The following is a 14,029-nucleotide window of genomic DNA, read 5'->3' as shown; positions in this document are numbered from 1 at the left end:
TTTAGATGATGGCACGTGAAATTCCCCGCATCTATGTCCTCCATCATATGGGTCCTTAAGATTTGGCCAGGTCGTTTGTTACCTCTTATTAACCAATAGACTTTGGTCTCTTCTGCCACGGGGCCCTCAAACTTAACATTCTCCCCTTTTCCTCTCACTGCGATGTCAACTACATAGGCTTGGAGTAGGGATATAGTAGTAGTGATGAGGCAGGACTAGTGCATTGTGTTAGAGCACAATATTATATATATTAGTGATGTTTGGGTCCAGATTTTTTGAACCCGACCTTAACCTCACCCTACACTAACCGGCCGTCACCCAACCCTAATCCGTCCTCACCCAATCGAGCCCGGCCCAGTTCCTCCATGTAAAGACCCCCGACTGGCCCGCAATGACCTCACGAAAGGTGCGGGGCACAAATTTATTAATGGAGGAGCCAGAAGCCGGAAGTGTTAGGCCTAAGATTTGATGTGGCAGCCAGCCAGAACCCGTCCAACACGCGGGTCCTGGGCTGACAGGCACGTCACACACAAGTATAGGACCTGTTATCCAAAATACTCTAGATCTGGGGTTTTCTGGATAACAGATCTTTCCATAATTTGGATCTTCATAACTTAAGTCTACAAGAAAATAATTTAAACATGAAATAAACCCAATAGGAGTGCTTTTTCTCCAATAAGGATTAATTGCATTTTGGTTTGGATCAAGTACAAGTTACCATTTAATTATTACAGAGAAAAAGGGAACATTTTGTTAAAAATTTATATTATTTAGATAAAATGGAGTCTATGGGAAACCTGTTATCTAGAAGCTCTGAATTACGGAAAGGCCGTCTCCTATAAACTCCATTTTATCCAAATAATCCACATTTTTGAAAATGAGTTCCTTTTTCTTTGTTATAATAAAACAATACCTTTGGTTTATTTAGAGGCACATTTATCAAGGGTCGAATTTCAAATTTATGGGAGTTTTTTAAAACTCCCATGAACTCAAAATTCGACCAATCGCAATTTATTATAAAAATCAATTTTTTTTTAAAATCGGATGAATAGGATTGACCCGAAAACTGGAATCGCATTTGATTCAAATTTTAAAAACTAGACTCTAAAAAAACTTGAATTTCATGAAGGCTGCAAACAACTCCAAATTGATCCCTGGATGTCTCCATTCGGCAGGAGGTGGTGAATAGACAAATCCCAGTTCTTAAAGGGCCATTGTATAATAAAAAAATTGAAAAACCCGAATCAAATTTGAATAACTCCCTAGTCGAATTTGACAATTTTGACCATAAAAAACTCACATTTCAAATTAGAATTTTCAATTCGACCCTTGATAAATATGCAGTTTAATTTTTATGTGATTTTCTAGACCATATATGACCCAGAAAACCCCAGGTCCCAAGCATTCTGGATAACAGGTCACATATCTGTACTAGAGATAGTGGGCCCTGTTGCTGCAGGGGGTCCGGGGGGAGGGTCCTAATCAATCAGAAATTTCAAATTATATTGGTAGGTTAGAAGTTTTGGTGCACCCTAAAATGACTTTGCTGTGGGGCACAGTAACCTTGACTACAAGACTGAGTTGGATTCTTAAAGCAACCAGTCTTCTCCAGGCTCTCCGGGGCCAGAGACCTAATCCTTCATGAATGAAAGATTATGATCCTCCTATAATGATCCTATTTGTACTGTGCATAACTGGAGCCCTAAGTTTTTAGGTGCTACCATTACAGTTGGTGTAACCCTAGATATACAGTAATGTTGGAGCAGTCTGCAAGTTGTTGTAAACAATGTTTGGTTGAGAGATGGTTTAGCAACAGCGTTTACATATTTTTAAAGGGTAAGGAAAGCTAAAGACATGAAAGTGGGGGTCCGGACCATAACCTAGCTTCTCCCAACCCAAAGCCAGCCAGATCAGGCACATTGCCCAGAGAAGGAGGAATAAGTGTGCAGAAGTCATGGATGGGTCAAGGAAACAGTTTGGCGTGCAACCCACCAAAATAGTGTTGCACTGGCTCAATCCTATCAGAACTGTGGGTTCTTGCAGATTTAGGGTCAGCCAACTCAACACTAATAGCTGGGGCTGGCATTCCTCTTCTTTAAAAATCACACCATCCAGGGTAGTTTTCCATAGGGTGTAAACTGCAATCTTCTATCTGCTTATTAGGTGTCCTCTGCACCAAATCAGATTTAGTCGGACATGGCCAGTGGGGGACCAGGAAAAAAATAGTAGGTCCCTGCTGATCCAGGTCCTCTTGTCCCCTTGCTTTGAAGCTGTGAACAGTAGGTAACTAACACTGCGCTCCCCCCACCCATGTCGCGTCTGCAAGTAGTTGAATACAGAGGGGGGGGGGGGTGTTGTGGCTCTCACTGCTGGGTAAAATTAAATTGTAGCATTACAGAGCGATAGCTTTTTATACGATGGGGTGAGTGACCCCCATACGAAACCTTAAGAGGCAGAAGATAAAGGCATTTTATTTAAAAAAAAATATATAAAAAATAAATAACAAAGACCAGTTGCAATGTTGCTAGGAATAGGCAATTAAATAACATACTCAAAGTTAACTTAAAGGTGAACCACCAGGGGATAATACATATATCCACAGCAGTGTTGCTCCACTCAAATGTTGCTGGACTACAACTCCCAGCATCAGTAGAAAGTAATTGACGAGCACCCCGAACACCAGTGGAATTAAAAGAAGTGAACTTTTATTTTCGACTTGTTAAAATCATCAATTCCCTGACACGTTTCGTATCAACCAATATGTAACTATGTATCAGTTGATACGAAAAGTGTCAGGGAATTGATGTTTTAACAATTTGAAAATAAAAGTTCACTTCTTTTAATTCCACTGGTGTTCGGGGTGCTCGTCAATTACTTTCTACTGATCATGACTCACTTACAGCTACGGGCTTGGGGCGATGCACCCCGGGCCACTCGTTTGGTGAGTTCCTTCTGGTATATTACCCTCCATACTGTCTTTTGCATTTGTGAACCCAGGAGCGGGATCCAGGGTTTTTACACCCGGGTCACCATCTTTTTTGGGTGAACTGTTCTAATGCAACTTTTGTAATTGGCCACTAGAGAAGCAAACGGGCACTTAATAGCAAAGTTATTGTATATGGACTTTTGGTGCCTTAATTTGCGGCGCTCACTTTTAAATATATAGTGAATTGAACCAAATTTAGCATAAACCACATTTATTATTTATTCTACACCATGAAAATATATGTATATTATGCTGAGCACTGCCCCCACACACAAACTTGTAGCCCACTGTGTTCTGTAAATCACATCTTCTGCCACATCTCCAGCCCACACAGAGTGGGTAGAACATACAGTAGCATTCCAGCTGGGTAGGCAAGGCATGTACAGAGGTGCTGAAGTTAATAATTTCAACTGATTTCCGCCCCCCTTTCCAACCCACATCCGAGAATATTTTTAAACCTTCATCTGACTTGTCCCCCTCTGATGGTATCTGAGCTGGGTGCAAAATGGGTGGTTATTTTACAGGAGGGGACAAGGTATTGGTGATGTCATCACAGACATGTAGACCCTGCTTTTTATTTAGCAGCTCTCCAGTTTACATTTTCTGTAATCTGGTGGTTAGGGTTCAAATTACCTTCGCAACCATGCAGTGATTTGAATAAGAGAATGGAATATGAATAGGAGAGGCCTGCATAGAAAGATGAATGATAAAAAGTAGCAGTAACGATGCATTTGTAGCCATACAAAGTGTTGTTTTTTTTAGATGAGGGTTAGTGACCCCCCATCAGAAGAAGGCAAATAATTCAAAAACTATAAAAATAGAAATGTAGACCAATTGAAAAGTTGCATAGAATTAGGCATTCTAAAACATATTAAAAGTTAGCACAAAGGATGAACCTCCCCTTTAAATCCACAGACAAGCTCATTTCTGAGCAGTAGTTACAGCTTGTCTAAATAAATCTCCTATTTCATTCACATATTCATTATGTTAAGGTAGCATGAGAAATAGCTAACAATACTTTCATGAAGTAGATTATCGTGGGACAATGTCACTTAAAGTAGACCCCGCATTCATAAAGTATGGGCACTCCTGTTGTAAGATCTTAACTAAAATAATCAAAACTTAGGCAAGAAACTTTTTTACAAAGAGTATGTCCCAGTGTTTAAGGTCCAGTTGTTGATTCAATATTTTTAGCCTTTAAAGTAAAACTCAAAAATCAATCTTGCATTAGGCAGGGAAAATGTGGAAATTACATTAGGTACCAGCAAGAATGTCCATCCCTGAACTGAATAAACAAGTTTACATTTATGGGGTTAGGAAAGTTTGCCAAGTTATTTCAGTGATGCGCATGGTGTAGTAGCTGAGGCTCAAACAATGTCTGTCAAGCTCAACACTTCACTTAAATAAAACCCAACTGTTCTCTGGTTTACGCCACCAAAATACAGTTTGTTGCACCATAAAAAAAATTTAAATCAACTTTCCAATACACATTGCTTACAACTATTTAATGGTTGTTTGTAATTTCTATTGAAAGCAGCCTGTTTATCCCTTATCTCTGGTTCTGATTGTGATACTAATAAAAGCAAAAATCAGTTTTTCTCCAGATCTGCTAATCAGCTGGTATCAGCTACAATGTTTCAGGGGTCAGAACCTGTAATGTAGCGGACGTAAAGAACCAACCAGATACTGGTTTCAATAGCAATTACATAAAAAAAAAAAAAACCTATAAAATTATTTTATGTTTAAATCAGGGATATCTAGGATTCGGTTTGAGATTCGGCATGGATTCTGCGTTTTATAGCAGGATTCAGATTCAGCCAAAACACTTGTGCCTGGCTGAACCAAATACTAATTTGCATATGCAAATTATGGTCAGGAAGGGAGATCAATTTTCGTCACAAAACAAGGAAGTAAAAAAATTATTTTCCTTTCCCCCCCTTATTTGCATATGCAATTGGTTAGGTATTTGGCCGAATCTTTCAAGAAGGATTTTGGGATTCAGCCAAATCCAAAATGTGGATTTGGTACAACCCTATTTAAAATGTATGTATACTGGAAACTTTGTTAGAATTACACTTTCTTTCATGGCACAAAAAACGGTTTTAGGGTATGCTTCCCCTTTAATGCTGTGTATTAAGGCACTTTTCTTCTGCACAGCTCGGTAAGTTTAGCCTGCAGGGCCTTAAACAAAGCTCCGGTGATATTTCACTATTGCAGGTTATAGTTTCAGGCACAACAAATCACCGGCTTTTTTCCAAATCTGTGAGGTAGAGATTTCCGCCATATGCACACAATCAAGAAAAAAAAGTATGTAATACACTATATAGTCTATTTTTCTATCTAGGAAACTAGGAAGCAGCAGACAGCGCACTAAACCCCTATACTACCTTCGCTTTTTAAATTATGGACGAGTGGGTCCATATATATATTTAGTGCTGCTAATTATCTAGAAGATCGAACTTCGCGTGGAGCTCACACCCAATTGTTAAATAAATGTCAGCTGCCTGTAAACAATTGTCTACCTGGGCAGCCGGTTCCATTCACATAATGTTTCAATGCGATGGCCTCATCAGGGACACATAACTTCCATAACACTATTTCCCCCCTTACTGTATATTATAAGGGTTTCAGAAGTTCCTGAGGAGTTCTTTGCTCATATAAAGGCACAAGACTGCAGGCTGAGTTGTACAGGGAACTCTTGAGTATCACTCATGTATTATAAGGGATATGTACCCCCTGCTGCAAAGTATAAGGATATAAAAAAAAACCACAAGGCATTCCCTATTGAAATACACAAATTTTATTATTTTGGAAGGCTAACCCCATTCCAAGCTTACTCAATATATGTCATCACATGACTAAAATAGCTCATCCCTATTGGATGGAATCCAACCCCCATTCAGTATGCCACCCTATTAATTTCTCAGCCACAATTAATTCAGAAAGAAGAGTCTTATAGGATAAACACTGTGGTTGCAAATGACATGCCAAGGGATATCCTAAATATTTGCAGTGCTAAGCTAAAATAATGATTGACATCAAACCTCTTCCTCCATTAGTCATTTGTAAGTAGATGTTCTTTTACATTACAGTGTCTAAAAAGTTATTGCAGGTTTGGTTAGATCCTTTTCACTGAAAACCAAGGTTCAACAGACACTGATTACACTGAATGCTACTATGCAGTAAGACTTTTTATACTATGGCCGAAAGGCAAACAAGTTAGGGACCGCCATGTGGGGTTTACCTTGACGTGGTATGGTGGCTTTTCAACTTTATGATCATAACTTTGTAACTAAAAACCCCTGTTTTGTAAACTTACTTTTGAGACAGGGGCCCAGGGAATGTGCATTAAAACTAGCACTTCCTTTATACTTAAATATACTATTACTTAGCCTTTAGAGTGCTTCCACACCCCTATTTTTATACTTTGGTTATTCATTCTAGTTCCTCTATGAATATCGGCAATATGGTTGCTAAGGCCCAAATAACCCTAGCAACCATGCATTGATTTTAATGAGAGCCTGGAATATGAATAGGAGAGGCCTGAATAGAAAGATGAGTAATAAAAAGTAGTAATAACAATACATTGGTAGCCTTACAGAGCATTTGTTTTTTAGTTGGGGGTCAGTGATCCCCATTTGAAAGCTGAAAATTTAGAAGAAGAATAATTATAAAACTATAACAAATAAAAAATGAAGACCAATTGAAAGGTTGCTTAGAATTTTCCATTCTATAACTAAATGAAAGTTAACATAAAGGTGAACCACCCCTTTAATTAACACCCTATATTTGATGATTTATAAGAAGACAAAGAAATAATGCTTCTGACCTTCTATCCTCATCCCTTGTATCCATACATCCAAACTTCTGTGAGGCTTTGCAGCAGCGGCCATCTGAACTTGAGCTCTATTGCTTATTATTATTGCTTATTATTATTATTATTGATCTATTGCTTAGCCTATTAATAAATAATTCTAAAAGTCATGAGTGGGTGCACCTGGAAGCGGTGGGACCCATGGGTCGTGCAAGTTTGGGCAAACCATTTGCAGGTCACTGTCAAACCCCAGCAGAATAACTCAAAAACCACAAATAATAAAAAATTAAAACCAATTAGATTAGCTAGTGGGCAAAGGAAGGGAAAATGGGGGAGGAGATTTGGTTGGGGGTACTGTTAAGCATAGGGAGGACCACATGTCATATGTTCAATATGGTACCAGTATTAAATGTATGTTTGCAAATGCAAGGAGTCTGACTGGTAAAATGGGAGAGCTGGAGGTGCTGGTGCTGGAGGGAAAATATGATGTGATTGGTGTGGCTGAAACGTGGCTGAAACATGGCTGAATGAGTTGCTTTACTGGGCAGTTAATATCAGCGGCTATACTTTGTTTTGGAGGGACAGAGACAATAGAAAAGGAGGAGGGGTATGTTGGAAAATGAGAGGGCAGAAATTTTATGGGTAACTAGAAGTAAATAAGGTAATAGGAAAGAAGAGAAAGGCATTTAAAAACTACAAGCTGCATTTAATGAATATAAACACTATAATAAATGTTGTAAATCAGCAAACCGGAAGGCAAAGAAAGGAAATGAAGAGTAAATTGTGGCTAAAGCTAAGACTAACCTCAAGAAGATTTTTAAGTATATTAATAGTAAAAATATGCAGGATGAGAATGGTGCTCCATTAAATAACGGTACCAGTATGGTTGGAACATACAGAAAAGGCAAATGTGGTAAATCAGTTCTATTCTTCATTGTATACAATAAAGGAGCCTTGAGTTCCCAGGCTCACTTCCTAGCTGCACTGATGGCTCGGCTCAGTGGTACATTCTCTGCTTGGAGTAAGGTTCTTAGTGGGGTCCTTCAGGGCTCGGTATTGGGTCCACTTTTATTTAACTTGTCCATTAATGACTTAGGGGAGGGTATTTTAAGTAATATATCAGTGTTTGCAGATGACACAAAACTATCCAGTCAAATTAATTCCACCCAGGATGTGGCATCCTTGCAACATGATCTAATACTGAACTAAGCTCCCTAAGAACACGCTGTGCGTCAGGATGCTTATGTCCAGCCTAGGTGTGAGGGGAGTCTCCCCTGGGCAAGATTTCTGCACTCCCAATTACATACAGTTCTCGCATGTTTCTCCTTGCTTCCCTCTCTACCTTGTCTGGTACGTTTTCCTGCCAAGCTTTTGTGGATTCAAAGTCAATCTAGGAGCCCTGGGAAGCTACTCTCTGCTACAGATCCTTGATGGAGCACAAAGCTGCTCTTACTATCTGAACTCTCTACCTTACTCTCCTACGGAGTCTATGACAGATATAACCTGTTTCTAGCTAACCTCGTTCATGGGGTTCCCTGAGGTACTGGTCCCTCTAGGGAAATGGCTTTAGTGGGCCTTGGTACCCAGGTGTAAGGCCCGAGGGCCCAGAGGTAGTAAGGACCAAGGAGGAGGTAACAAGTCCGAGTTCGCAGTACAAGAGGAGTAGGCAGTAGAATGGTCGTAGACAGGCAGTAGGATCAGTTCAGGCAGACGAGGTTCAAATACGGAAGTTCAGGCAAGGTCGGTACACAATATAATCAAGAAGAATCACACCCAGGAATCAGCAAGCGAAAACCTATAATCGGGCATTGAGGAGAGTCTTGAGCTGCTTTAAATAGGCCTGGGTTTGGCGCCAATTTTTGACGCGATGACGTCATGACGCAGACGCTGACGCACTGACGCCAGCGTCCTGACGTCGACGCACATTCTGACGCCGGCGTCTGTTCCGACGCCGGCGACCAATCCGGGAACGGAAAGACGATGACGTCATAGTGCTGCGACCAGCAGGATCCCGGAGGCCGCCATCTTGGAGAAGATTTTCGATTTCCCTTACACCAGGCTCAGTGGGCACATGCAGTAAGTAAGGACAGAATTAAATGGGAGGGGGAGCAAGACAAATTCCCAGGTTGGAGATATGTGGCACGTAATTTGGTGAAAGAATCTATGGGTTTCACTACTAATGATGTCAATGCTTTTCTAGATATCTGTCACTGAATATGATCTCAGCTTTAAACTGTCCCAGGGCATGGAGAGGTTTTGGGCTCTTTATGATCAAAAGAAAAGCACAAAAGAGTGGTAAAATTTTAAGGCAATCCCAATCTCACGTCCTGAAACCAAAAATATAACCATCATTTTCAAACACCAATCAGCCCCCCCTGAGGATATCCTTGTTTGGTTAAAGAGACAGTGCACTGTACTAACCCCTCTCACCAAGATCTATAATAAAGGTTTTACGGCGGGAGGATGGAAAGCCCAAATGAAACTAGAGGTCCATCACAATGTCCCCAGGCACCTCCCTAAGTAATTTTTCATAGGAAGAGAAAGGGGGGGTTGTTTTTACCCAGGCCAACCTTGCCAATGTTTTAAGTGTGGGTCAAACTGACACTTGGCCATTAACTGTGAAGCCAAGGCGTGTGCTCTGTGTGGTGCTAAAGGCCATACCAGCAAAGAATGTAATGAGGTCAGGTGCAGCTTATGTAATGTTCTGGGTCATACACACAGGGAGTGCCCCAATGCTTGACATAACATTGTCAGGGATTGCCCTAATTTTTTGGAGCGGAATTTCACTTTTTTGATGGTAGTCGGCGGGTTGTGGGTCAGGTTGCGGATAAGGCAGTTGCGGGTCCAGGTCGGGTAGCAGATCAAAGTGGGTAAATATGCAGGTCACAATTCGGGTTGTGGGTTGTCGGGTCATAGAAATTGGTTCCGAGCAGGACTCTAGCCTAGTGCTCCTAGCTAAATTATAAGGGCTTGTTGTATAGGCATTCACACATTATTAGCATTATTTGACAAATGCTGAATAAATTGTCCTATATCATTGATGGAAGTCACATCCCATAACTAGAGCCATTATAGACTGTGTTGAAGGCTTTGGTGGTGTTGAGTGCTGCCGCCACTCTGGTGAGGCTATTAATGAGACATAGGGAGATGTTTAGTAACAGCCTTACAAGGTTTAGAGCAGCTTTTTTACCTTTTTATAAAGCCTGTTCGGTCATCCCCATACTAGGTTATTCATGACCTTGGTGAGACTTTTGTTTGTTTCTGTTTTTGCTAGTATGTCTATGTCCACTGTTTGAAGAGAAATTGAACGGTATGACTCTCTTAGTTGTTGGTCTTTAGCAGGTGTACCTAGCAGAGCAATAGCAGTCTCATACATTGAGGGTACCACAGTAAATATTTTTTTCAATATGGGGGCTATGGTTTTAGTGTGCATTTTTTATAATTCTATAAGGATGTCATCTGCATCTGTTGTTTTTCCTTATGGGAAGGAATTGATGGCCATTGTAATCTTCTCAGTCTGGGTAAGTCTAGGAATAGCCTATGATCCTGTGCTAGAATTGGTAGTTGGAGCAGGGCTAAGAATTTTCTAATTTCCTCTTGCTGGGCACCATCTTAAAAGGGTACAGTTCTTTGTAAAAAGTTAAATTTACCAGAGTATAATTTGTGCTGTGTTGGGATCACTTTGTAGTTGGTCAGAGTTGTCTTTAAGAGCTATGATTGCAGGGCTATTCTGGCTTGTGACCATGAGGGCCAAAAGTTTTCTTGCTTTTTCACCATGTTAAGAGATATTAACCTTTGAAAAATAATGTTTTTGCCAGGATAACTCCCACAAGTGTTAAACATATTTTCCTTGAAGCTGCATCAGAAGATACTTCAGAGGTGCATTGAGCAGCCCTGTCATCGCCTTTGGCTAACTCTTGTTATGTAATGGTTGTTGGTTTACAGTTTCTTTTTGTGGCAAATAACTTATTTAGAGTGCTTCTGATAAATGCCTTAACTGCATACCATACACTAAGCATGTCTGCAATACTTTTTTTTTTTTTACTCACCTTTGAATTAACTTTTAGTATTACACAGAGAGTGATATTCTGAGATATTTTACAGCTGGTTTAATTTTTTTTAAGGTCATTTAATTTTGTGTAAAGGTTTGCTTCCAAGTTTCCAAAGTATCAAGAACACAATCCTGCTAATTATTTACAAAACAAAGCGATAAAATGCCATTGGAGCAATACGCAAACTTGGGGCTTGTTTTTTGGGAAAATATATTTATCAGTTAGATTTTGGTTCGATTTTTCGTTAGGAACTTAGCAGCCATTTAGATTTTTTTTCTCTTTAAAGGGATACTGTCATGGAAAAACATGTATTTTCCAAAACACATCAGTTAAAAGTGCCGCTCCAGCAGAATTCTGCACTGAAATCCAATTCTCAAAAGAGTAAACAGATTTTTTATATTCAATTTGGAAATTTGACATGGGACATTTTGTCAGTTTCCCAACTGCCCCAGTCATGTGACTCATGGAATTGCTTTCTGGCATGCTGTTATTTCTCCTACTTAATGTAACTGAATCAGTCTCAGTGGGACTTGGCTTTTACTATTGAGTGCTGCTCTTAGATCTTACAGGGAGCTGTTATCTTGTGTCAGGGAGCTGCTATCTGGTTACCTTCCCATTGTTCTTTTGTTTGGCTGCTGGGGGGGAGGGAGAGGGTGATAACACTCCAACTTGCAGTAAAGAGTGATTGAAGTTTATCAGATCACAAGTCACATGACTGGAGGCAGCTGGGAAATTGACAATATGTCTAGACCCATGTCAGATTTCAAAATTGAATATAACAAAATCTATTTGCTCTTTTGAAAAATGGGCAAACTAGGGGCAAACCGTACTGGGGATACACTATACTAATGATACACTGTACAGGTACACTGTTATCCAGAATCCTTAGGACCTGGGGTTTTCCAGATAACTGATCTTTCTGTAAAATTTTTTTCTTAAAATTTGGATCTTCATATCTTTAGTCTGCTAGAAAATCATGTAAACATTAAATAAACCCAATAGGCTGGCTTTACTTCCAATAAGGATTAATTATATCTTAGTTGGGATCAAGTACAAGGTTCTGTTTTATTATTACATAGTAAAATGAAATCCTTTTTTAAAATATAGATTATTATGATAAAATAAAGTCTATATGAGATGACTTTTTCGTAATTAGGAGCTTTCTGGATAACAGATCCCATAAATGTACTAGGGGCACTCTGTACTAGGACCATGCTGCGAGGGACGTGCAAGACCATGCGGCCTTTAAAAGTGTACTGTTGTCAAAACACAACTTTGTTGGTATTTGTCAAATGCACAGGGAATTATTGCCATAGATTCCGATTGTACATTAGTTCTACCCCCCATTGCTCTTTATTTCATTCTCAGTAGATGGGAGCGAGATTAAACCATCAATCAGGAGAATGTATCATGTTGAAAGAATGATATTTTGTGTAACATCCTATATGAAATCAGCTACTCGGCATGTGAGTCACGCTTGCAGGCAAATATGGCTATCCATTCATACAAACTCTTTACCTGTATGGCTGGCACCCCAAAAAAAGGACTTGCAGTCACAACAATGGAAGTGTAAGATGCGCCAGGAGATCTAAACCGGCTCTTTCCTCCCAGCGCGCCTAGTCTCCTTCTGCAAGCAGGTGCACACTTCTGGATTGACCCTGCTCCTTGATGCTGGGCATTTTTACGCCGAGCGTCATTACGTCACTCGGGAGCACCAAATTTGAAAATCTTGGCCCCAATCTTTGTTTTAAAAGCCCTGATCGCCATTTTGTCTCTGCCCAAGCTAGGCTTCCATTTATCTGTTCCTGCTCAAGCGTTATTATAAAGGGTGTTGGTGAAAACCGGAACCAACAGGGTTCACCTGTGCATCCAAAGGCACCTCACAAGGTTCCCATTCATGAGATCGTTACAGGAGGGACTAATACTGCTAAACAGGTATGGGGTAAAATGGCATCCCTATAAAGTGAATACCCCTAATATAGTGTGCTGTAGTACAGTGTGCCATTAGTAAATGAGCCCCTAGTACAGTGTGCTCTTAGTACAGTAAGCCCCTAGTAAAGTGTGCCCCTAATGTAGTAAGCCCCTAGCACAGTGTATCAAAAGTATAGCCCCTAGTAGTTTCCCCTAGTAGAGTGTGCCCCTAGTAGTGTCCCCTGGTAGTTTGTCACTAGTATAGTTTGTCCCCAGTACCGTTTATCCATAGTACAGTGAGATGACAATATAGTGTGCCCTTACTGTAGAATGCACCTAGTACATTGAGCCTCTAGTAGTTTGCCCCTAGTACAGTGTGCCCTTAATACAGTGAGCCCCTAGTTTAGTATGCCCCTAGTACCATGTGTCCCTAGTACAGTGAGTTGCTACTACAGTGTGCCAATAGTACGCAATAGTGAGCTGCTAGTATAGTGCGGCCTTAGTTCAGTGTACACCTAGTACAGTGATCCTCCAGTACCGTGTGCTCCTAGTACATTGAGCCTTTAATACAATGAGCCTCTAGTACAGTGTGCACATAGTACAGTGAGCCCCTAGTAAAGTGTGCTCCTAGTGTAGTGAGCCCTAGTACAGTGCATCACATATAAAGTTTGCCCTAGTAGAGTGAGCCCATAGTAGAGCATATCTCTAGTATAGTTTGCCCCAAGTATATTGTGTTCTAGTTATCACACTTGATAAAGAGCCTAGTCCAAAACATGTAGTGTGATTTTGGATATTCACTACTGCCATGGATTTGTCCTGCACTCCAACCTTTCTTTGACTAGAGTAGAGTGTGTCCCTAGTACTGCATATCATTAGTACAGTTTGCCCCTAGTACAACATATCACTAGTACAGTTTGTATATGGGTGCTGGGAGGAGTGTGTGCAAAAGACTATTTGTAATAACATATGCTGAACAATTTGAGTTCAGGGTGATGACTAAATATAGGTTTAGGGATTTTAGAATTTTCTGTGTGTTTTGGATTTGCAATTGAAATTATGCTTATATAAGGGTAAACATGGTTTTTATATTGCTCGAAGATGCTTTTGGGTGGGGAGCTGTCCTAGCCATGGGACCTTGCCAACTGGTACATGCACATCAATGGAAGATAAGAGGTATTCACACGCTCCCTCAGCCCTGCCACCAGAAAGCTTTTATCATTATTTAGATACATTCAGAGGCAGATAACAAAAGTTTATGTGGTCCTG

Source organism: Xenopus laevis, chromosome 3L (genome assembly GCF_017654675.1).
Source record: "Xenopus laevis strain J_2021 chromosome 3L, Xenopus_laevis_v10.1, whole genome shotgun sequence".
NCBI classification, from domain to species: domain Eukaryota; kingdom Metazoa; phylum Chordata; class Amphibia; order Anura; family Pipidae; genus Xenopus; species Xenopus laevis.
This window is presented reverse-complemented; position numbering follows the sequence as displayed.